This window comes from Helianthus annuus, chromosome 6 (genome assembly GCF_002127325.2).
Source record: "Helianthus annuus cultivar XRQ/B chromosome 6, HanXRQr2.0-SUNRISE, whole genome shotgun sequence".
Classification (NCBI taxonomy): Eukaryota; Viridiplantae; Streptophyta; class Magnoliopsida; order Asterales; family Asteraceae; genus Helianthus; species Helianthus annuus.
The window spans coordinates 12213536-12237484 of NC_035438.2; the positions used below are offsets into that span (position 1 = coordinate 12213536).

At 39.0% G+C, this 23949-nt stretch overlaps 2 long non-coding RNA genes across 2 annotated transcripts; both read left to right on the forward strand.

The window, feature by feature from the left end:
• Positions 1-3768: 3768 nt before the first annotated feature.
• LOC110915068 lies at positions 3769-4739 on the forward strand. The gene is made up of 2 exons (XR_002578736.2): positions 3769-3810; positions 4600-4739. It is a non-coding gene; the product is annotated as an uncharacterized LOC110915068 (long non-coding RNA).
• Positions 4740-10355: 5616 nt separating this feature from the next.
• LOC110918631 lies at positions 10356-11326 on the forward strand. The gene is made up of 2 exons (XR_002581465.2): positions 10356-10397; positions 11187-11326. It is a non-coding gene; the product is annotated as an uncharacterized LOC110918631 (long non-coding RNA).
• Positions 11327-23949: the final 12623 nt, after the last annotated feature.

Here is a 23949-nt window from a genome sequence, read left to right on the forward strand (position 1 = left end):
CAGAGAGGCAAAGTCATTGCCTACGCTTCTCGCCAGCTCAAGGTGCACGAGAAGAACTACACCACCCACGATTTGGAATTGGGTGCAGTTGTGTTTGCTTTGAAGCTATGGAGACATTACTTGTATGGAACCAAGTGCATAATTTATTCGGATCACAAGAGTCTTCAACACTTGTTCAATCAGAAGGAATTGAACATGCGTCAAAGGCGATGGATGGAAACTCTCAATGATTACGACTGCGAGATACGATACCATCCAGGCAAGGCAAATGTGGTTGCCGACGCCTTAAGCAGAAAGGAAAGGGTGAAACCAATCAGAATCAATGCCAAGCGCATTGAGATAAGGAATAATTTGAATGAAAGGGTGTTAGCTGCACAGAAGGAAGCTGTGTTGGAAGCTAACTATCCTGCAGAAAAGTTAGGAGTAACTGAGGAGCAGTTATCCTACGACAAAGATGGAATGCTACGACTAAACGGACGAATATGGGTTCCAGTCTATGGAGGACTTCGGGATGTTATCCTCCAGGAAGCCCACAGCTCTAAATATTCCGTTCATCCTGGAGCTGATAAGATGTACCAGGATTTGAAAGCAAACTACTGGTGGATTGGTTTGAAAAAGTCAGTAGCTGAACATGTAGCAAAGTGTTTGACTTGTGCGCAAGTCAAAGCTGAGCATCAGAAGCCGTCAGGTTTGCTTCAACAACCTGAAATTCCCAAATGGAAATGGGAAATGGTGACAATGGATTTTATCACCAAGTTGCCGAAGACGAAAAAGGGAAATGATACCATATGGGTCATAGTAGACAGACTGACTAAGTCAGCCCATTTTCTACCCATCAAGGAGACGTATAGCTCAGATATGCTAGCACAATTATACGTCGATAAAATTGTAGCATTGCATGGTATACCTGTATCTATTATCTCTGATAGAGATACGAGGTATACGTCGCATTTTTGGAAGAGTTTCCAACAATCATTGGGCACTCGTTTGAATTTTAGTACGGCTTACCATCCTCAGACCGATGGTCAGAGTGAGCGTACTATTCAAACTTTGGAAGACATGCTTCGTGCATGTGCGATCGACTTGGGTGGTAGTTGGGATAAGAACCTACCGCTAATTGAATTCTCCTACAACAATAGCTACCATTCCAGCATAAAGGCTGCGCCTTTTGAGGCCCTATATGGTAGGAAGTGTAGATCGCCCATTTGTTGGGCAGAAGTTGGAGAAGTCCAACTGTCAGGACCAGATATCGTCTTCGAGACGACAGACAAGATCGCCCAGATTCGCGATCGTTTGAAAGCTGCCAGGGATAGGCAGAAAAGTTATGCGGATCCTAAGCGCAAAGACTTTCACTTCGATGTAGGTGATAAAGTATTGCTTAAAGTATCGCCCTGGAAAGGTGTGATGCGATTTGGAAAGAAAGGCAAGCTAAGCCCGAGATACATAGGAACTTTCGAGATTATCGAACGTATCGGGTCAGTCGCTTACAAGTTAAACTTGCCTGAAGAGCTTAGTGCTATTCATAATGTGTTCCACATCTGTAATTTGAAGAAGTGTTTCGCTGACGATTCGCTGGTTATACCGCATACAGATATACACATAGACGAAAGTTTGAAATTTGTGGAAAAACCTTTGTCGATTGAGGATCGACAGGTAAAGAAGCTTCGAAGGAAGCACGTGCCTATTGTTAAGGTCAAATGGGATGCCCGTAGAGGTCCCGAATACACGTGGGAAGTGGAATCCACGATGCAAGAGAAATACCCTCATTTGTTTCAGTAAATCTCGGGGACGAGATTTCTTTTAAGGGGGTGAGGATGTAACACCTCGAAAAATTTCGTCCAATAATGTCTTGACACGTGTCATAAGGTTCCGGTATGTGAAAACAAACTTTAGAGGGACTAAAAGTGACAAACAGTGAAAACTATGGAACGTAAGGTCCAAAGTGTCAACAATGGATAAATAGACTCTATGATAACCCATCATAATGTTTATAACCTTAAACGGATGATTCATGGATCATACGACGCGGAAATTGCACAAAAGTGAGGAATTGCAAACTATAGGGGCCAAAAGTGTCAACATATTTAATTTATACCTCTGAGTGAACGTTTGGCAGACCCGAAGCTTTGAGAAGCTAAAATATACTCACTAGAATATGTGGTTAAAATTTCGTGAAGTTTCGTCAACGTATGAGAAAGTTATGGCCAAAACCGTACTTAAGGGACTAAAAGCGTCAACGTCGAATTTCATGGCTTTTCGGTTGAGCGCAAAGTTATACGAGGATATTACCATGTAGGTAAATGTCCCAAGGTTCTTAAAAACCAAGTTTGGGGGTTTACGGGTCGAGAAAAGTAGCCGAAACATCGCGTACAAGTTCAGGGACCAAAGCTGTCAATGTTTGAAAGTTGTTGGCTGATCAGCAGGTCAGGCGACCCGCCTGGACTGACCCAAGCGGGCCGCGTGAGACCCCCAGTACCAAAAATTCGTGAAAATTGCAAATTAAGTCCGAATTTCAAGTTGTAAACAGCTCATGGCACCTCCTTTTGCTCCAATTAAATGTCTTGCATGGCTAGGACAACAGTGTGCTACTCCCAAGCCTCTGAATTCAGCTTTAAAGCAAATCAAAGCTCATTTTCTTGGCATTCCCTTTGTGATCAAGAAGCTCTCATTTGCAAGAACCTTCAAGGCAGACTTCTGGAGCTAATCTGAGCATCAAGGCCGATTCCTAGTGTTAACTAAGCTTCCATAGGACCTTTGTAAGCTTCTAATTCAATCTCTAATTCGTTCTTGCATCGATTATTAGTAAAAGTCAAACTGATTGTTCATATACTTTTACTTTCTGATTAAACGAGTTTCACCCCGAAAATATAAATCTTTATATAAGAATATAAGGATTTCATAAACAAGAAATAAACATGTAGAAACTTTAACCTAGTTAAAGTTTACAAGTCTTGAAAATAACTTACACTTAGTTAAAACCCTTGTATTTAAAAAGAAATGGTAACTAAGGGACTAATCTTGCCAAGAATCAAAAGTAAATTGTTAATTGTAACAAAATTAAACCAAACACACCAAATTAGTGTGTCTGGTCGACAGAAGCAAGGCAAGGGGCGACCCCCATTGTTCCAAAACCCTAACATCACCATTTCTTGCAAATTGAAGGCTCAAATCCTAACCAAAACAAAATCCGAGCTTAGAATCGTGTTCCTCATCACGAGAGGGTTAAGAGGTATGTAAAATTTTGTGAGAATTCACTACTTGAAATTCTCATGAATCTAGCAAATCTGAAATTTTGTTGATGCATGATAGTAATTAGTTAGATTAAAGATGATATAGTGTCTAGGATTAAAACCTAGACAACTATATGTGAAATCATGCCTTAATTCAGGAAAATTCCATGAATCCATAGATGTTAAGTTATGGGTTTTGTATGTTGATGATGAATATTGGGATTTCGAGTGTAATCCTAGTATAAAGTCCATTATAAGATGTAATTCCAGTGATATTGATGCTAAATGTATGCAAAAATTTCTATTATGGTGATATTTGATGGCAAATCATAAAGTCATGAACTTGTTTATGAAGGTGGGAAAATTCGACCCGCTAGGTGTTTGTAGAAATGCCTAAGTGGGAAATTAAATGTGAATTTTGAATAAAAACGCAGATTTGATAATGGTCCATGATTATGTGATTATGGTCATAAAAAGGAGTTCTAAACATGTTATGAAAACTGAATTTTCTAGGCAAGGAGTCCGGTTCATCTAGCGACAAGCCGGAGGGAATTCACGAGGAAAAGACGCGCTCTAAAAGGTATGAAATTTTATTGTTTCATCACATTATAATTATTATTAGCTTTATGCGTTGCTTGAAAGAAAGGAAAGCATGAGTACCGAGAATTTCCATTATAACATGAAATCGGCTATTGCCTTAAAACAAGTTATAAGCATGAAAATTGAGCATCCGTAAGGTGTCTAATTTCAGCACCTAAACGGGTCAAACAAGTTCTGGAAATAAACACGAAGCATGACTTAATGTATTGTGCGAATATCATTTGAAGCATAGGCCGTGTAGTGAATACCATAGATAAATTCTTAAACCTTGTTCTTATTATAGATGCGACGTTTTGGTTAGAATGCATGATTGTAGTACGAAAGAATAAATGGAAATCTTGCAATTTAGAGTGAATGTTAACTCCCGTTACATGCCCAATTAAGTTGTAATTGAGGAATGTGATGACCGAAATACATACATGAAAAACTAGCCCAGCCGTCTATTGATTTATGTGAAACTATGCTGTCTTGTAACATAAAGAATCAGCAAGAATCCTGCATATTTAACAAGGGAGTTATGTGCAGAGTCTACCGTAAATTACGGTGGTACCGTAATTTACGGTGACCTGCAACTCTGTTACGGTGGATCTCTACTGTGTTACGGTAGACCCCCAAATGTTCAGGAGCCACCGTAATTTACGGTGACACCGTAAATTACGGTGAAGCCCTGTTTGATGAACTTTATTTCTCGTTTTGAATAAGTTTTCGAATCTAATCCAATTTCGTGACTTCCATGGTTAACACTACTAATGCTTGTTAAACATGATAGCTTTCAGGTACCAAGTGAAGGATGAAGATCAAGCTAGTTAACTCGAACCGAACACTCTAGCAAACGCTTCCGCATATAACCTTTTGTTTTAAAAACCATGTAAACAATTGTAGTTAATGTCTTGGTTATGATTTTGTAAAGATTGTACAAGTTTGTGGTGCTTAGATGGATTAAAATGATGAAAGTTTTTGTTAAGTCAATATTTTGACATCTAATGCAAGGTTTTTATGTATATAAATCTGGTTTTATAAGCTGGGTCTTACAAGTTGGTAATCAGAGCTTAAGGTTGCCAATAAGTGTTCGGTTCAAGCTTGATCAACATCCGGTAAGAGTTATTGCTTAAGTGAAATTTAGAAGTATAGAAATAATTCACAAAAGAATATACATGGAAAAGAGTGTATAAACACACTCAAACACAAGAAAAGCATGAAACAAGAATAATAGAATCAAGAGTGTGTAAGCACACTCAAACACGAGAAAAGCATGAGACAAGAATGATTGAGTCAAGTTGCGAACTTGATCAAATCAAAACAAGTAAAACATGTATTACAATGAAATGTTTAACAATATATGTAAACATTTCAGTATCAAAGATGGCAAGCGGAGGTGACGGTGATGCGGTGCCAAGAGTCACCGAACAGATGAGAATAGTGATTGCCGAAGAAGTTGGAAAGGCGATCGAAAACAGCTTATCGAACTTCATTGATAAAATCCAAAATACGGTTTTATCAGTGGTTGAAGAAAGAATCAAGAAGCTAGAAGATAATTCAAATCTAGCAAAGGAAAAATCCGGGGAACGAAAACCTTGTTCATACAAGGAATTCATAGCTTGTAAACCGCCTATCTATAATGGGGAAGTTGATCCAATCGTGTGTCAGCGATGGATAGGCGATATCGAGGGAGTGTTCGAGAGAACACATTGTGATGAAAATGACTACGTAGCTTATGGCACGGGTCAGTTAAGAGGTCAAGCGAAGGATTGGTGGGATAACAAAAAGAAGGAGATTGGAAACGAAGCGGCTAAGGCCATGACGTGGGAGGAGTTTAAGACGCCGTTTCTTAAACACCATAGCCCCAAAGCGGTTATAAACAAGATCAAGGAAGAGTTCATGCAACTCAGACATAAGGGTGAATCCATAGACAAGATCACGGGGGTGTTTATGGACAAAATGAAGTTCTGTGACGATCTGATCACGAACGAAGAACAAAAAGTCTATTACTACCATAATATGCTGAGCGCTGAATACAGGGAGTTCATAACCCCTTCAAAGTATGAGACCCTTACCGAGATTGTCAATGCTGCTCGGGAAAGGGAGATTGAGTTGAAGAAGAGTATAGAGCGGGGTGAACGAAGGGCACAGGATATAAATCCAAGCCCTACCAAGAAAGAAAGAACAAATGAAACGTCAAAGAAATCAGATGCAAAGGGCGGTACACCAAGTTGCAAAATCTGCGGCAAGAATCATAAGGGTGAATGTCGCTTCAAAGATAAGCCTTGTCCTATATGTCGAAAAACGGGACATATGGCTATATCATGCCCGGAAAAAGTGACCGTTTGTTACAACTGTTACCGAACGGGTCATAAAAGATCGGAGTGCCCAGAATTGGCGGGAAAGAAAGAAGGGCAAGACTCAAAAGGTGAAGCCGCAAAAGCCAAAGCAAGATCCTTTCAATTGACCGCTGCTGAAGCAAAGGTCGAACCTGACGTGGTCTCAGGTATATTCACTATAAATTCAATTCCCGCACGTGTGTTATTTGATACCGGTGCGAATAAATCCTTTGTTTCATATGGATTTATTCGACACCCCTCATTTGTTCTAACAAAATTACCTATGCCTTTAGAGGTAGAGATAGGTAATAATAAAAGCTTTATTGTCTGTGATGTATGTCAAAACTGCACGATGAATATTAATGACGAGGAATATGCAATAGACTTGATCCCGATGTCGATGGGAGAATTCCAAGTGGTAGTGGGAATGGATTGGCTATCCCGTTACCACGCAAAAGTGGTTTGTTTCCGAAAGGAAATAAAACTAACTTCCCCTAGCGGAAAGCAAGTTACAATATATGGAGAAAAGGGAGGTAACCCGGTGATATGCTCAACGCTAGAAGCTCGCAAACTCATGAAACATGGATGCAAGGCCTTTATGGTATATGCGAGCGAAACGGAAAAGGAACTCCTCAAAATTGGGGATGTACCAGTCGTGCGAGATTATGAAGACGTGTTTCCGGAAGAACTACCGGGGATACCGCCAGAACGGGAGGTAGAGTTCGGAATCGAGTTGATTCCGGGCGCGAAACCCGTGGCCAAGGCGCCATACCGACTTGCACCGTCGGAGTTATAAGAATTGATGTCTCAAATCCAGGAATTTCTTGACAAGGGATTTATCCGACCGAGTGTGTCACCGTGGGGCGCACCAGTCTTATTCGTGAAAAAGAAAGATGGCAGTATGCGCATGTGTATCGATTACCGGGAGTTAAACAAACTCACGGTGAAGAATCGATACCCACTTCCAAGAATTGACGATTTATTCGACCAACTGCAAGGAGCAAGTTGGTTTTCCAAAATTGATCTCCGATCCGGTTATCACCAATTGAAAGTCAAGGAGGAGGACGTACCCAAAACGGCTTTCCGTACGAGGTACGGGCATTATGAATTCCTTGTAATGCCTTTCGGATTGACCAATGCGCCTGCGGCTTTCATGGACCTCATGAACCGGGTTTGCAAACCCATGCTAGATAAGTCGGTAATTGTATTTATCGACGACATTCTGGTATATTCAAAGAGTGAAGCCGAGCACGTGTGTCATTTGTGGGAAATATTAGACACACTTAGACGAGAGAAGCTATATGCAAAATTCGCGAAGTGTGCTTTCTGGTTACGAGAAGTACAGTTTCTTGGGCATCTTATTAGTGCTGATGGAGTACTAGTAGATCCGTCAAAGATAGAAGCTGTGACGAAATGGAACCCTCCAAGAAATCCCTCGGAAATCCGAAGCTTTCTAGGGCTTGCGGGATATTATCGGAGATTCATACAGGATTTCTCCAAAATTGCCTTACCCTTGACCAAACTAACTCGTAAGGAGGAAAAGTTTGTGTGGGGCATTAAACAAGAGGAAGCTTTCCAAACACTCAAGGAAAAGTTGACCCACGCTCCGGTACTGACCTTACCGGAAGGGACTGAAGACATGGTGGTTTACTCGGACGCTTCTCAATTGGGGCTCGGATGTGTGTTAATGCAACGAGGTAAGGTTATCGCCTACGCCTCGAGGCAATTGAAGATTCATGAAAATAAATATCCGGTTCACGACTTAGAATTGGCGGCGGTGGTGTTTGCCTTAAAGATATGGAGACATTACTTGTACGGAGTAAAGTTTACAATCTTTACCGACCATAAAAGCTTGAAATATTTCTTCGACCAGAAGGAATTAAACATGCGGCAAAGGCGGTGGTTAGAAACCGTCAAGGACTATGACTGCGAAATACATTACCACCCCGGTAAGGCCAATGTAGTTGCCGATGCGCTGAGTCGCAAAACAGATTATGCCCCGATACGGGTACGATCAATGCAACTGGTTGTGACTTCAAGTTTACTAGAACGAATTCGAGAAGCACAAGATGAAGCTGTAAAGACGGAAAACTGGAAAAAGGAAAGAATAATTGGTCAAGTTAAAGACCTTGAAGTGGGCAGTCACGGCCTAAGAACTCGTTTTAATAGAATCTGGGTTCCTAACACATGTGGTGTTAAGAAGCTTCTGCTAGATGAAGCTCATAAATCCCGTTATTCCATTCACCCGGGGGCGACCAAAATGTATCATGACTTGAAGCAAAACTATTGGTGGCCCGGAATGAAGCGAGACACTGTGAAATACGTGGAAAAATGCTTGACATGCCTGCAAGTCAAGGCGGAACACCAAAAGCCGTATGGTAAACTCCAACCGTTAGAAATTCCGGTTTGGAAATGGGAGCAAATCACGATGGACCTATTGACTAAACTACCTAAAACAAGTCGTGGTTTTGATGCTATTTGGGTGATCGTGGATAGGTTAACTAAAAGCGCCCACTTTATTCCGATTCGTGAAACTTATACATCTGAGAAAATGTCGGAGGTATACACCAATGAAATCATAGCAAGGCATGGGGTACCGATATCCATTGTATCAGACAGAGATACTCGGTTCACCTCGAAATTCTGGCATGAATTCCAAGAACAGATGGGAACTAAATTGTTCCTTAGCACTGCTTATCATCCACAAACTGATGTAATCCGAGCTACAAATGCGAAAATTGATATAGTTCGGACACATTTGAAAGCGGCTCAAGACCGACAAAAAGCATACGCAGACAAAAGAAATAGGCCAATCGAGTTTCAGGTTGGCGATATGGTCATGCTAAAGGTTTCCCCATGGAAGGGTATTATTAGATTCCGAAAAAGGGGAAAATTAAGCCCGAGATTCATTGGGCCATTTAGAATCATTGAACGGGTTGGTAAGGTAGCTTATCGACTTGAATTACCTGAAGAATTGAGTGGAATTCATAGCACTTTCCACGTATCACATCTTCGAAAATGTTTGGCCGACGAAACTGCTCACATCCACTACGACGATATCGAAGTGGATAACAGCCTCAACTATGCAGTAAAACCAATTGCGATTTTAGATCGTAAGGAGAAAAGTTTGAGGAACAAAGTGATAACCCAAGTCAAGGTCAAGTGGGAGCACAGAAAAGGGTCAGACACTACATGGGAATCCGAAGAGGAAATGCGACGTCTACACCCGACATTATTTGGTACGTAATTCGGTTTCGGGGACGAAACCCTTTTTAAGGGGGGTGGACTTGTAACACCCCGAAAATATAAATCTTTATATAAGAATATAAGGATTTCATAAACAAGAAATAAACATGTAGAAACTTTAACCTAGTTAAAGTTTACAAGTCTTGAAAATAACTTACACTTAGTTAAAACCCTTGTATTTAAAAAGAAATGGTAACTAAGGGACTAATCTTGCCAAGAATCAAAAGTAAATTGTTAATTGTAACAAAATTAAACCAAACACACCAAATTAGTGTGTCTGGTCGACAGAAGCAAGGCAAGGGGCGACCCCCATTGTTCCAAAACCCTAACATCACCATTTCTTGCAAATTGAAGGCTCAAATCCTAACCAAAACAAAATCCGAGCTTAGAATCGTGTTCCTCATCGCGAGAGGGTTAAGAGGTATGTAAAATTTTGTGAGAATTCACTACTTGAAATTCTCATGAATCTAGCAAATCTGAAATTTTGTTGATGCATGATAGTAATTAGTTAGATTAAAGATGATATAGTGTCTAGGATTAAAACCTAGACAACTATATGTGAAATCATGCCTTAATTCAGGAAAATTCCATGAATCCATAGATGTTAAGTTATGGGTTTTGTATGTTGATGATGAATATTGGGATTTCGAGTGTAATCCTAGTATAAAGTCCATTATAAGATGTAATTCCAGTGATATTGATGCTAAATGTATGCAAAAATTTCTATTATGGTGATATTTGATGGCAAATCATAAAGTCATGAACTTGTTTATGAAGGTGGGAAAATTCGACCCGCTAGGTGTTTGTAGAAATGCCTAAGTGGGAAATTAAATGTGAATTTTGAATAAAAACGCAGATTTGATAATGGTCCATGATTATGTGATTATGGTCATAAAAAGGAGTTCTAAACATGTTATGAAAACTGAATTTTCTAGGCAAGGAGTCCGGTTCATCTAGCGGACAAGCCGGAGGGAATTCACGAGGAAAAGACGCGCTCTAAAAGGTATGAAATTTTATTGTTTCATCACATTATAATTATTATTAGCTTTATGCGTTGCTTGAAAGAAAGGAAAGCATGAGTACCGAGAATTTCCATTATAACATGAAATCGGCTATTGCCTTAAAACAAGTTATAAGCATGAAAATTGAGCATCCGTAAGGTGTCTAATTTCAGCACCTAAACGGGTCAAACAAGTTCTGGAAATAAACACGAAGCATGACTTAATGTATTGTGCGAATATCATTTGAAGCATAGGCCGTGTAGTGAATACCATAGATAAATTCTTAAACCTTGTTCTTATTATAGATGCTACGTTTTGGTTAGAATGCATGATTGTAGTACGAAAGAATAAATGGAAATCTTGCAATTTAGAGTGAATGTTAACTCCCGTTACATGCCCAATTAAGTTGTAATTGAGGAATGTGATGACCGAAATACATACATGAAAAACTAGCCCAGCCGTCTATTGATTTATGTGAAACTATGCTGTCTTGTAACATAAAGAATCAGCAAGAATCCTGCATATTTAACAAGGGAGTTATGTGCAGAGTCTACCGTAAATTACGGTGGTACTGTAATTTACGGTGACCTGCAACTCTGTTACGGTGGATCTCTACTGTGTTACGGTAGACCCCCAAATGTTCAGGAGCCACCGTAATTTACGGTGACACCGTAAATTACGGTGAAGCCCTGTTTGATGAACTTTATTTCTCGTTTTGAATAAGTTTTCGAATCTAATCCAATTTCGTGACTTCCATGGTTAACACTACTAATGCTTGTTAAACATGATAGCTTTCAGGTACCAAGTGAAGGATGAAGATCAAGCTAGTTAACTCGAACCGAACACTCTAGCAAACGCTTCCGCATATAACCTTTTGTTTTAAAAACCATGTAAACAATTGTAGTTAATGTCTTGGTTATGATTTTGTAAAGATTGTACAAGTTTGTGGTGCTTAGATGGATTAAAATGATGAAAGTTTTTGTTAAGTCAATATTTTGACATCTAATGCAAGGTTTTTATGTATATAAATCTGGTTTTATAAGCTGGGTCTTACACTTTATAATGAATATAAGAATGTGTTTTACCACGATCAACTCGACAATCTATGGTATAGATACGAATTGGAACCGAAAGTCTTGTAAAACGACTAATTCGTAGACTATCGATTCGGATTCGTACATGCATGTTTGAGATCTGTATTGGAGAGCATTTTTGACCTTTTTTTATTTTGGTAAAACTTTCTGGAATTTTTGTTGGTTGAGTCTATACTTAGCCGATTCAATTGCATGTTTCCGATTATGCTTAAAAGTTGACTATTTTGCCCTTTTTGATATAAAACGTGATTTTTGGAAAAGTGAAAGGATAGAAATCTTTATTTCTAATATATAAACTTGCACTAAAAATTTCGGATCAGTTGGTGGTCCAGATTTTGAGTTATGGCCATTAGCGCAAAACTATGTTCTTAAGTTACATAAACGGCCCTTTTCGCATATAACCCATTTCAGGCCACATTTTGATACAAAACTTTTTACCCACTGATGTTATATAATATTTTGGGATTTTAGATGATTTTTATTTAATTTTTGGCTGATCGTATCTTAGATCGCCTAGTTATTTCGGTTTATGTCGGTTTTGACCGTTTAAGCCATAAAATGAGTTTTATGCATCCTTTTGACCCGAAACCTTTTCCTACTGATTTTATATGTTAAATAAATTATTTTGAGCCTTCTGGAAATATAAAAATCTCAGCTTTCATATATAAACCCGGAAACGGCTCTAAATCGCATTTTTAGCGTTTTAAGCGCATAGTAAGCATTATACCCGTTTTTAACATATAAGACTTATACCTACTGATGTAATTAGTATATTTTCATATAATAACAGTAAGTATAAGTATATGAACTCAGGTTTCCAGTTTTGGCAGTTTTAGCCCTTGTGAAATTACTAAAATACCCCTACGGTGCATAGTTTGATTTTAAATGTTAAGTTTGATTTATGGGTCATACCCTACTGTTATAATATGTTAAATGGAGTATATTTTCTGTATAAACCAGACCCGAAACTCAGATTTCTAATTTGACTCTTTTATAATCTTTTAAATGACCAAAATGCCCTTCTAAGGCATAAATTGAGTTTAAACTTATTCCGGGCAATATAGAACATAACTTCCTGATGTTATATCATATTTAAAGCATATTATCTCAGGGAACTTGCATTTGACTCTCTTGGCTACCCGTAACGCCCTTATTGCGTTCGGTTCGGTTTACGTAACTAGTTTGCGTAAATTGACCGAAACGGGTCAAACGTTATCATTTTTATCTCAAAATCCAGAATGTATTTAGCATACCCATATTATACAAGTATTCAAACTTGTCGGGTCTAAATCACATTCTATCCGGTCTTTCGCTTAATCGCGCGTAAACCGTATCATCCTTAAAACTAACCGGTCAAAGCTTAAGCTTAAAGAAAAGACCCGTTAGAAATCTAATAGGTTAATTATAAACCTTTGTTCCAGATTAGGAGGCCCAGTAAAAGCTACCACACTTACCGTTTGTGTTACATACTTGCTCAGGTAAATACATTTTGACTTATTTTCCCTATACGGGCTTGGGGTACGGTATTTAAAATACCGCTTGATCGGGCGCACAAGTCCTGCGCCTTATGGGTGTACAGTCTTGAATAGCTTGTGCGACTCGTTTAAACAGTCTTGTCTTACTTTAGGCTTTGGGGGGTTATTGACCGTGTCCCGGATATCCATGGCATTATCTTACGAGATGGCCACGACCAGAGCACGGGGTGTAGGCGTACACTCGGCGTGTATAACTCTTTAATGTGGTGTGTCATTTAATCTTTAGCCCGAACAGTAGATCCCGGGCCACCAAAGATACGAGTGCATGTAATTCGTTCACAAGTTTATATTGCATAATTATCCCAAGTTAATAAAAAATATTTATGCCTTGTGCATTTAAATCAATTTTCAATCATTTTCAAAATGAGTCAGTCGATTTGTATTTAACAGTGTAAACTGACGTATTTTTCCCAAAAGGTTAAGTGCAGGTACTATACGGAATAGGCTGGCTGTTTCCTAAGAGCGTCCACTATAGTCTCGCAAGCTCGGACGACAAAATATATGTTGAACAATTTTTATCTTATTTTATTGATCCGCCTGTGGATCCGTTTCAACTACTGTGATATTATTATTGCACTTTATTTAAAAGTTGAAATGTATCTATTCTGCTTCCGCTGTGCATTATTATATTGTGTTGATTGTCTATGACGATGCCAACTACGTCACTGTACCCCACACCGGGCCCACCGGTGACACGTGGAAATCGGGGTGTGACACCTTTCGGCTGTTTAATTTGAATTTTTTCGCTCACTTAACTAGTAATCCACACGATATAATTTGAAATCATCATCTTTTTAACAACTATGTAAAATATGTGATGTTGATGTATGTATGCAGCTAATGTCCAAGAACATGGGGAAAAATTAAGATTGAAGGAAACCTCATTTCTTTTGCTCAACGAAACATATTAAAAACTTGCTTTCTGTTTACCAATCAATTTATATGTAAAAACACGTGTATTTCCAATATTTGAATCAAAAGAAGTAAATATAATAAGGGTGGGTCTATTCGCACACGCCTGTTGTCTTTTTGCACATCCAAAGCGCCTCGCTATGGCCAAAGCGGGGCGCTTTGGTCTTGGTCAACAGACAAGGACTGACAGTCAGTCCTTGTCTGTTGACCAAGACCAAAGCGCCCCGCTTTGGCCATAGCGAGGCGCTTTGGATGTGCATTTTTAAACAGATTGGTTGGGGTTGATTTGGGGTTGACGTGGGTTAGTTTGGTAGGGATTTTTGGTTGAATTAGTTTGGTAGAGATTTTTGGAGTAAAAAATTTTTATTTTAGTTTTATTACATATAATTCATAGTTGTTTTATAATTACGTCATTATTTTTATAGAATGTGTATAATATAAGTTCTTAACGTTGTTTATTTTGTTAAATTAAACGAACGCGTTAAATAAAATGTACAGAAAGCCACAAGAATTAAACGTAAACAATCCAGAACCAACGTGATGTAAATAGAAGATTAACTGCAATATATATATATATATATATATATATATATATATATATATATATAGAGAGAGAGAGAGAGAGAGAGAAAGTATAATGTACTTCAAGGCTTAACCTACATTAACATACATGACAAAAAATATAACGTGCGTTATTATCATAGAACGTGCGTGATTATAGTCCCATACGTGATTATGTGGTCCCATGCGTGATTATGTGGTCCCATGCGTGATTATACCCCTGATCTAACGGTTACCATTGTCTCCTACGTGATGTATGATAAGGCTTTTTGTATGTTAACCTTACTCTCTCTCTCTCTCTCTCTCTCTCTCTATATATATATATATATATATATATATATATATATATATATATATATATATATCAGTTTGTACATACAATACACAACAAAAAGGTACAACTGAGTACATAATACATAACAAAACACTAAACAAACAAAGTAATGTACTAATCCTCGTGCGGTGGGGACAGTGGGAGGGGAAGTGGAGGCAACGCAGCGAGCTCTCGTAGATCAACGAGCGCCTGGACGATCCAGTCAATGCGTGCGCCCTGACGTCTGAGGCGCCGGTCGAAGTCCCGAGCCACCTCACGCGCTGCCGGAGGCAGGTCAGCGTAAACGTGCTGCGGGTACTGTGGCGGCTCAGGAGCTGGCTGAACTGGAGGTACCGGGATCTCCTCGACCCGCTCCTCCTGCGCCGGATCCTCGAATATAGGCTGAGCCTGAGCCTGAGCCTGAGCCTGAGGCTGAGCCTCAGGCTGATCGATGCCCAGAGCCTGTAGCTGAGCCTGCTGAGCGGCCCGCTGAACATCAGGAGGGGCTAACAATCCAGGCCTCACCTCAATAACAACCGGGATGACCTCCGGCAACACCTCCGGCTGCCAAATCAGCCCGTTAGCACCCCTGAACCTCAGACCGACATCAAAGGTACGGGTGATCTGCATAGCGAATACTGACGCGCGGCCCAACCTGGATGACGGGACCGGATCGGACAGCAGCGGATCATGCTCGGGCACGATCCCTAGCGAGCGTGCAATGGCGGTGATAAATGAGTCAGTGTGCAGCTGCCCGCGGAGATGCCGGTGGTATGCAGTAGAAAAGTAATCTGCCAGCCTGGCTGCTAGATCGCAGGGCTGGCGGCGTAGTAGGCAGTATAGAAAGAAAAGGTCACTGAGGTTAACCTTCTCCTTGCTGGAACCCCGCGGCACGATAGTCGACGCAATAACATGGTGCAGGTATCGGTGCAAGGGGTCTCTAATGGTGGTGGCCTTTTGCCAGGATTTCCCAAAGGGAGCCCTGGAAATGACCCTTCAGAAACTGATAAGCGTCTGCCTGTCCATCATCGTAACCGCCTGCGTATATAAATCAGTATCAAGCTCAGGCTCAGTGTACAAACCTGTATGGACAGCAAACTCCCGCACATTCATCTCAAACTCTTGACCGGCGAGACGGAATGTAACCTCGTGGACTGGAAAATGAGGGTCCTCCACGTAATCCGCCGGATGCGGCGCGTATGTAAACGTAGAAAGAAACTCGACCGTAAGCTCAGGGTACGAGTCCTCCATCGCTAACTCAAATAGGCGCGACCAAGGAGTATCTAGCCCAACTATATCACGCGCCCGCTCGACCTCTCCCAAGGTAGTCAGCAGCTCCCAGTCTATCCCTACATGCTCCCCAATCTCTATGGTGAGCAACCTAGCGCATCTCCTACTCGCCCGTGAACCCTGCGGAAACTGCAGGTACGGACATGCCGGCTCTTCCTCGTCCCCCACCTCTCCCTCAGCCTCCATATGCTCAATCTCCTCATCGGATAAATCCATCCCTGCACGTTGATCAAATAATAATATTAATTAAACAAATAATATTAAACAAATAATAATATTAAACAAATATTAATAAACAAATAATATTAAACAATTAATAATAATTAAACAAATAATATTAAATAAATAATAATATTAAACAAATATTAATAAACAAATAATAATATTAAACAAATATTAATAAACAAATAATATTAAACAATTAATAATAATTAAACAATTAATAATAATTAAACAAATAATATTAAACAAATAATATTAAATAAACAAATAATAATATTAAATAAATAATAATATTAAACAAATATTAATAAACAAATAATAATATTAAACAAATATTAATAAACAAATAATATTAAACAATTAATAATAATTAAACAAATAATAATAATTAAACAAATAAAAAATAAAAAAAATAAACATGAACCAAAGCGCCCCGCTTTGGCCTCGGTGCGGCGCTTTGGTTCTTCATTCTGAAGAACAGATCCAGCAACAATCGATCTTACCGAACAAGCATAACAACAATCAACAAGTATAGTTTAAAGAAACGATTAAGGGTTTGAGATCGCACCTTTTAGCGGTTGAAATCACGAAAAATCTCCGAATCCGGCTCGACTGTGTGAGATCGCACCTTAGTGTGTGTTTTTGTGTTTGGGTGAAGTGGGGGAGAAGATGCCCCGCTTCAGTGTATAACGAGGGACCGAAGCGCCCCGCTATGGCCATAGCGCGGCGCTTTGGGTCCAAAACGCAACGTTATGACCATAGCGGGGCGTTTTGGGCATTTTTTAAATTTTTTAAAATTGTTTTTAATTCACAAACGCGTCGATAAATAGTCTAAATTTTCCGTTTTTTCCATTATACATCATTTTTTAATATATATAGACTATACTGCAAGTTCCGGATCAAATCGGTTACGTGTGATGTCTTATTCCGTTATCTCGTATCATTTAGGTTTGAAAGCACAAGTACTCCTGTGAGAAGTGTTATGTGTATCAGCCGCCTACCGTACATGAACATGACGTATTTTTTCATTAATTGTAGTATTATGATGTATATTGTCATTTCGGGTCGTACAAGTGCGTATTGAATCTGATTGGGCCGTGTCGGTGACATTCGGTTTTTAACGTGATGTAACGCGTATATTGAACAAACACAAACGTGATTATTATTAAACACATTTAAGATACATCATGAACATATGGGGTTACATTAAGGTCAGGGGCACGATACGTAAGCATTTCGTACGCGTTGATCTGATCCCTGTATAATGTATGCCAGGCTGCTGCGCGCTCTGTTCTGTTCGCTGTCCAGAGTAGGTTTGGGGGAGGCATTGGATAACAACCTCCAAGCTCTACATGTATGAAATGCCCATCGTCGACGAACACAACCGCAACCACCAGGTGAGGTTCCTCAGCTTCGTTTGGCCCGCCCAGCAGAGGGAAAATTGTATTGTTCCCACGAATGTCGAAGGTGTGAACAATCACACCGTATCGTTGGGCAATAAGAAACCCCGTCTCAGGCATCGACATGTAATTTTCGATACCTGCTCGTCCCACCCCCTTGAAATCGATCCGTGTAACCAGCGCATCATAATGTCCTATGTTTTCCGGATCGAAAACCTGCCTCCAAAGCGATTCGTTCATACGTAACTCCTTTAGAAGTTGTTCCCGGATCATCAAATATGAATTTTGTTTCACTCCTAACCCAACAGCCACCGATCGAAACCCACAATGACCATCTGGTTTCACGTCCTTTATTCTAACGATGTATGGATGGATCACTTTGGGAATCTGAGATGCGTAGTTGCGGATCGCTATATCCGTCTTAGGACCGAGCTTGATATTCGGGAAATCAGGGTGTAGGTTGAGCGGTTTGGTATTCTTTTCTCTTCTAGAATCTTCGGCTGATATGTACAAGCTGTGACGGGGAAGATCGTCTGAGGCCTCGACCCAAGTTTCTTCTGACGGAATGTAAGAGCTTTTTCTAGCGGTTTCAACCTTTCTTTCATCCTGCGTTTTCAATGTTGGGCGACCACGAGTTTTCTTCAGAACAGCAGGAGGTTTTTTGTTATTGTTCCCTGGATTGAGGATTTGCTGAAACTTTTCAAAGAAGCTCCTTTTCACTTGAGGGGGTGTTGGATCGATCTGTTTTTTCAATTTTTCAAATTCCGCGTCTACATCGATATCCTCTATGTTATTCCTTGCAGGCTTGAAGTCAAGCTTCTTCCAAAACACGTCTATGTGTGTGATCCGGATTTGCTGACCTATGGATGAAAACAAATTAGGTGGCAAAATCATAACGAGAAAGGTCAAAAATATTAATTACCTTTATTTTCCAACTTTTCCAAACGACAGGCACATGGCAAACCACAGCTGGTAAAAAGTTGGCAACCACAGCTTGCACCGTAGGCTCTCAACCCGTCTTCCTTACGTTTTAGTTCCATACTCAAAAGCTCAATCGCATATATTGAAACCTTTCTGAGAATATATGCAAGCATGGGCTGATTCTTGTGGTGCGTCATCACTTTTCGGAGGCTTGTTTCAAAGCTACTTCTAATCTCGGCGTATTGTCTATCAACAACATGATCAACATACAGTACAAGTTTATCCAGTGTGTTGCGATGACTTGGAAAGTGACTTTTTTAATGTTGCATGCATGCCCTCAACCCTGTTGGTCATAGTTTGGTGAAAGTTGATAGTTTGGTTAATCCAGCAAGATACAAACTTTTCACGGTACGGATCCAACCAGGATTTCTTTAAATAATCAAAAACCTCTAAAATTAAAAAAACGTAAATAGTTGTTATTATATAAAATTTGAACATAATTATGTAAGAAATACTCACGTTCACGGTCAGCTTCTTTCAGCTGTGCTTCAAGGTTTTCCAAGTTATACCTGTATATTTCCTCGGTCGTAGACTCACACAATGTCCAAAATGTACGTACGAATTCTTTCCACTCCTTGTCAGAGAATTTCTTCTTGCTGTTCTTATTAATATTTTGTTGAATATGGAACCGACAAAGATACTTATGCGCTTTTGGAAAAACTTGTTCACACGCGTTCATTAGCGCAAAATCCCTGTCTGTTAAAATCACGCGCGGTTCCATACATCCTACCAGCATAGACTTGATCCTCTGCAACACCCATAGGTAGTTCTCTGACTTCTCAGCGGAAATTACCGCACAAGCAGCCGTAAACGATTTGTTTGTCGACGTCATGCCTACGACCTGAACAAATGGCAGGTTGTACATGTTCGTTTTGTATGTGGCGTCAATCAATAGCACATGCGGGAAGGCACACCACATAGTGAATGATTTTTCGTGAACAAAGAAGACGTCTTCAACTTCGTTCGATATCTCATTCGTGCGCATGTAATAAGTGTAATTTTTTTCGATAAGAATGTTTTCAAGTTTTTGCATCGGAGACTTACCGACATTTTTTTCGGCGTTGATCTTCTGAACAGCGTTGTGTATATCTTTCGGAATAAGCTTTCTAGCCGGATTGTTTTTTGTCAGCGTTCGCCAGATACTTTGGTTGGGAATATCTTGCTCTGCCAACTCCTTAACCAGTTTTTTGTCCTCCGAAGAAAGCCTTCTCGCATACGCGTGACCCTCGAAGTTTTCAATAGGAGTGTGGTTATGCTTCGCCTTCGTCACCTCGATCCTCCAAACACTGCCGGATGATTCCGAAAACCCGATCATTTCGAACGGGCAGCCTATTTTCTTGCTACCCGTTTTCCTCTGTGTAGCTATACTCTTATGCTCCCCACCAAAAGTACATTGAAACCAAATCTTGTAATTCTCTCCTCTTTTATTCGACCTCTTAGTCACAATGAGGTAATCATTGTCTTTTGCCGTGTCTTGTACCCAACGCACCAACTCTTTACGTGACGAAAAGGTCTGCGTTGTATCAAACGAAAATGTAACCGGGTAACAACCTTACTCGTCAACAGACACATCCTCCGGCTCACCATCGTCACCGAGGTTCGAATAGACTTGATGTTCAAAGCTCTGTTCACAACCGTAACTCTGGTTTGGATAACACTCCTGCTGTACAAAGCTTTGCTCGCCACCGTAACCGAAATTCGAATAACCTTGTAAGCTCTGTTGACAACCGTAACTGTCGTTTGGATAACACTCCTGCTGTACAAAGCTATAGTCGCCACCGTAACCGAAATTCGAATAACCTTGTTGTGCGTAAGGGTCCTCCACAGGGGTATTCAAATCCAGCTGCACCGTGTTATCACGATAATGAATGCCAGATACAACCTCTGTCTCCCTCAAGTTGGACGACACCGGTTTTTCAAACGAGTTAGACATAGCGGTCCCCTCGTAAGAATCAGGAACAACTGACTCGTCAGAATATTGACCGAAAAGATAATTACTTAACCACGACATCGTTTTTTCAAAACATGTAACTAATAGAGCAAAGAAGATCGACAAAAAACAATCCGAATTATGAATGTCGAGTCTGTCCAGGGATTTAAAGGCAGCATTTGGGGTCGAAGCGCCGCGCTATGGCCAAAGCGCGGCGCTTAGGGTTCACGGGGCGACTGAAACCTCGTATCACCTTTATGTCTCTGTGTCAGTCAGTCAGTCAGTCATTCGAAACCTCGTATCAACTTTTGTCGCCCTAAGCGCCCCGCTTTGGCCATAGCGCGACGCTTAGGGGTGTGAAAATTATTTTGGCCGTGTGTAATTAGCATGACCCTATGATAATCATGGGAGTTATAAACAATGATAGGCATCTATACGTTTACATATAATACATATTCTATAAAATCTGTAAGGCGAGGTATCTGTGGGGTTTTTCCTTAGACGCTGGTCATCCTCTGATGCCAGCTAGGGCACGGTTAAGACACTCATGTCTCCCCTAAAGGTTTAAAGTATAACTATATGAAATAACATATATATTAGCGTAAATAACGGGAATGTTAAATACACATATGAAAATTAACGGGATGTTTGAACATACTTGAACCAATCATGCACTGTGGTTTTTAATGAGCTAATGGTATTTAGTTTTCTAAGTATTTTGCAGTTCTATCGATAGAAAACACACTCGGATCCAACAAAACAGGTTCATCAAGTCAAATAGGTTGAAAGCCACCTAGGATGTATTCAAAATGCATAATATCTATCAAAAAAAATTATTTGAAAAATAAAGATTCTCTCACTTTAGTACTTTTATACATATACTTGAAATATTAATTATTTGCAAAAGTTCAAGAAAAAAAAAGACAAAATCATTTGTCCATCAACTTACCCAATTTACCACCTAAGCTATGTATTAGAATGATAAGATCACTACAAGTCTACATCCAGTTCGACTTGTGTTCAACCTTCTCTTTTGATGCACATATGACCAGAGCATCATCAGGTCGATAGTCAGACGTTACAATAAAATTTTGTGTAAAGATAATCAATATTCAAATATTCATATATAAGTGCTAGTGTATACTACAAGATTCGTATATTTTATTTTACTAATACTAAAACGATCAGAAGTGCAAAGTGATCTCTTTAATGATTTTTAAATAAGAAGATAAAAACATATTTCAAGCACATAATATTTTTCCTATAACATTCTCGAATGTTGCTACTATCCCAAAATACTTATTTGATGATTTAGTTAGTTGTTTAGAAATAAAAAAAAAAAACAATAATGATCTACAAAGTGGATTAGGCTTATAACCTGAGTATTAACAATGAAATACCGAAACAAATATTGTAGGAACTAAGTTCACCTTTTATACTTTATAATTACAAAATATATATTAACGAGACTCTCGTTATTCGTAGGAAATATCGTAGTACAATACCGGTTGGAGTAACTAAATAAAAGGAATATAAAATAAAATCATATATACTAATCTTGATTCAAGTCGCATCTCTGGTGGGTACTTCACGCGCACAAGGGCTGGCAAATCGTGTCTTAGCAGGTTTAACAGGTATCTGATAACGCGAAAAACAAAAATTTTAAACATGAATATGACTCGTTTAACTACTTTATATCCAATGTCTATAAGACAGATGTATATTTTATGCACCTTGAAGGAGAAATAATGGATCCTAACTTTCAAATTTCGATTATTTTTAAAAACGTAAAAAATCACATGGTGTACTTTTCTGTTATCGTGTCTTAGCAGGTTACCTACAGGTTACCTATTGCCAGCCCTACGCGCACTTGATAGTATCTTAGACTCGAGTATTCATCATCTTGAGTCTTGAAAAATACTCCTTGACTGCAACAAAGAGCACACTAAAACGTTGATAATTTTGGTTGAGACACGTGTTCAACACGCTTTCTTTAAAACAGATTTCACACATCTACCAAAGACGACGCGGCTTTCTCCCAGTGTACAACAGCCGAAGCAGTTTATACTGCTGAAGATGGCCACGCACCCGAGGTTACACCGGATAATTATAGTGTTTGAACTTATGGAACAAATAAAGATGTGACGGTGGTGAAATCGAATAGAGAAAACATATCTCTCTAACTACCTTACACATGGGTCTTTAAGTATTTTTTCTTTTCAATAACTCCATATATTCATGTAGTTTTCTTGTATCTTCTCTTGTATTTTTCTAGATGTTCTTCCTCTCAAATGAGGCACATAGCCTATTATTATACAAGAGTTGAGGATGAGTGAAAAGTCTCACTTAATTAGAGACTTAATTTGAGACACAAAGACTCAAATTAAAAGACATTAAAACTCTACTTAAGAGTTTAGTCTTTAATTCACCATATGAAGAGTTTATTAATAATTATAACTAGGGGAATTCCCGTACGTTGCGACGGGGAATGCGATTGGTATTGTTTTGGATTGTTACAGTACCCATAACATATCGTCACTCAGTATAGCAACCACAATCGAGAGACATATAACCAAGTAGATATCGACACATGTTTTGTAATATTCGAAAACCATAGGAAAGAATACCGTCACTGGTTCAGATAATAATATAATACCGATACTGGTACTGATGTATGTCATTCAGTCAAATTTTATTCTGTTGTTCACAATCTTGGACATTATTGGCTCGGTTTATCAAGGTAAAAAAAATTAACATTTATCGAAACATAATATTCTAAATTTAATAAAGCATTATATTAAATTATTAAATTAACAAAAAAAGGTTAATGAAATGTACGTATGTGCCATGATCATTCCAAATTATATAAAATTTCGTGATGACACACTCCAAGTTATATAAAATATCGTATTATAAAAGCTATAAGTGGTACAAAATAAAGTAAAAAGTAGTTATAACATAAAAAAAAATACATATTGATAAAGAAAAAAAAAATAATTTAATTTTACTTTGTTTAACTTGGCTATGTAAGTTTGTATATGTATATGTAAAATTATAAGAAATTAGTTAATTATAGATATATTGGTTTTTTCTTTTTCAAATAAAAAAAATTTACATGAAAAAGGTAATGATAAGCATGTGAATTTATCAATAAAATAAAAAAAATACTGTACATCTACTTTGAAAATGTAAGTATATAGAATTTTATTAGATACCAAATTTCCAATAAATATCTAAACAATAGAAGATCGAAAAATAACTTACATACACAAAAAGGAAAAAGAGGGTCTTAGAATCAACTGGTAGACAAAACCCG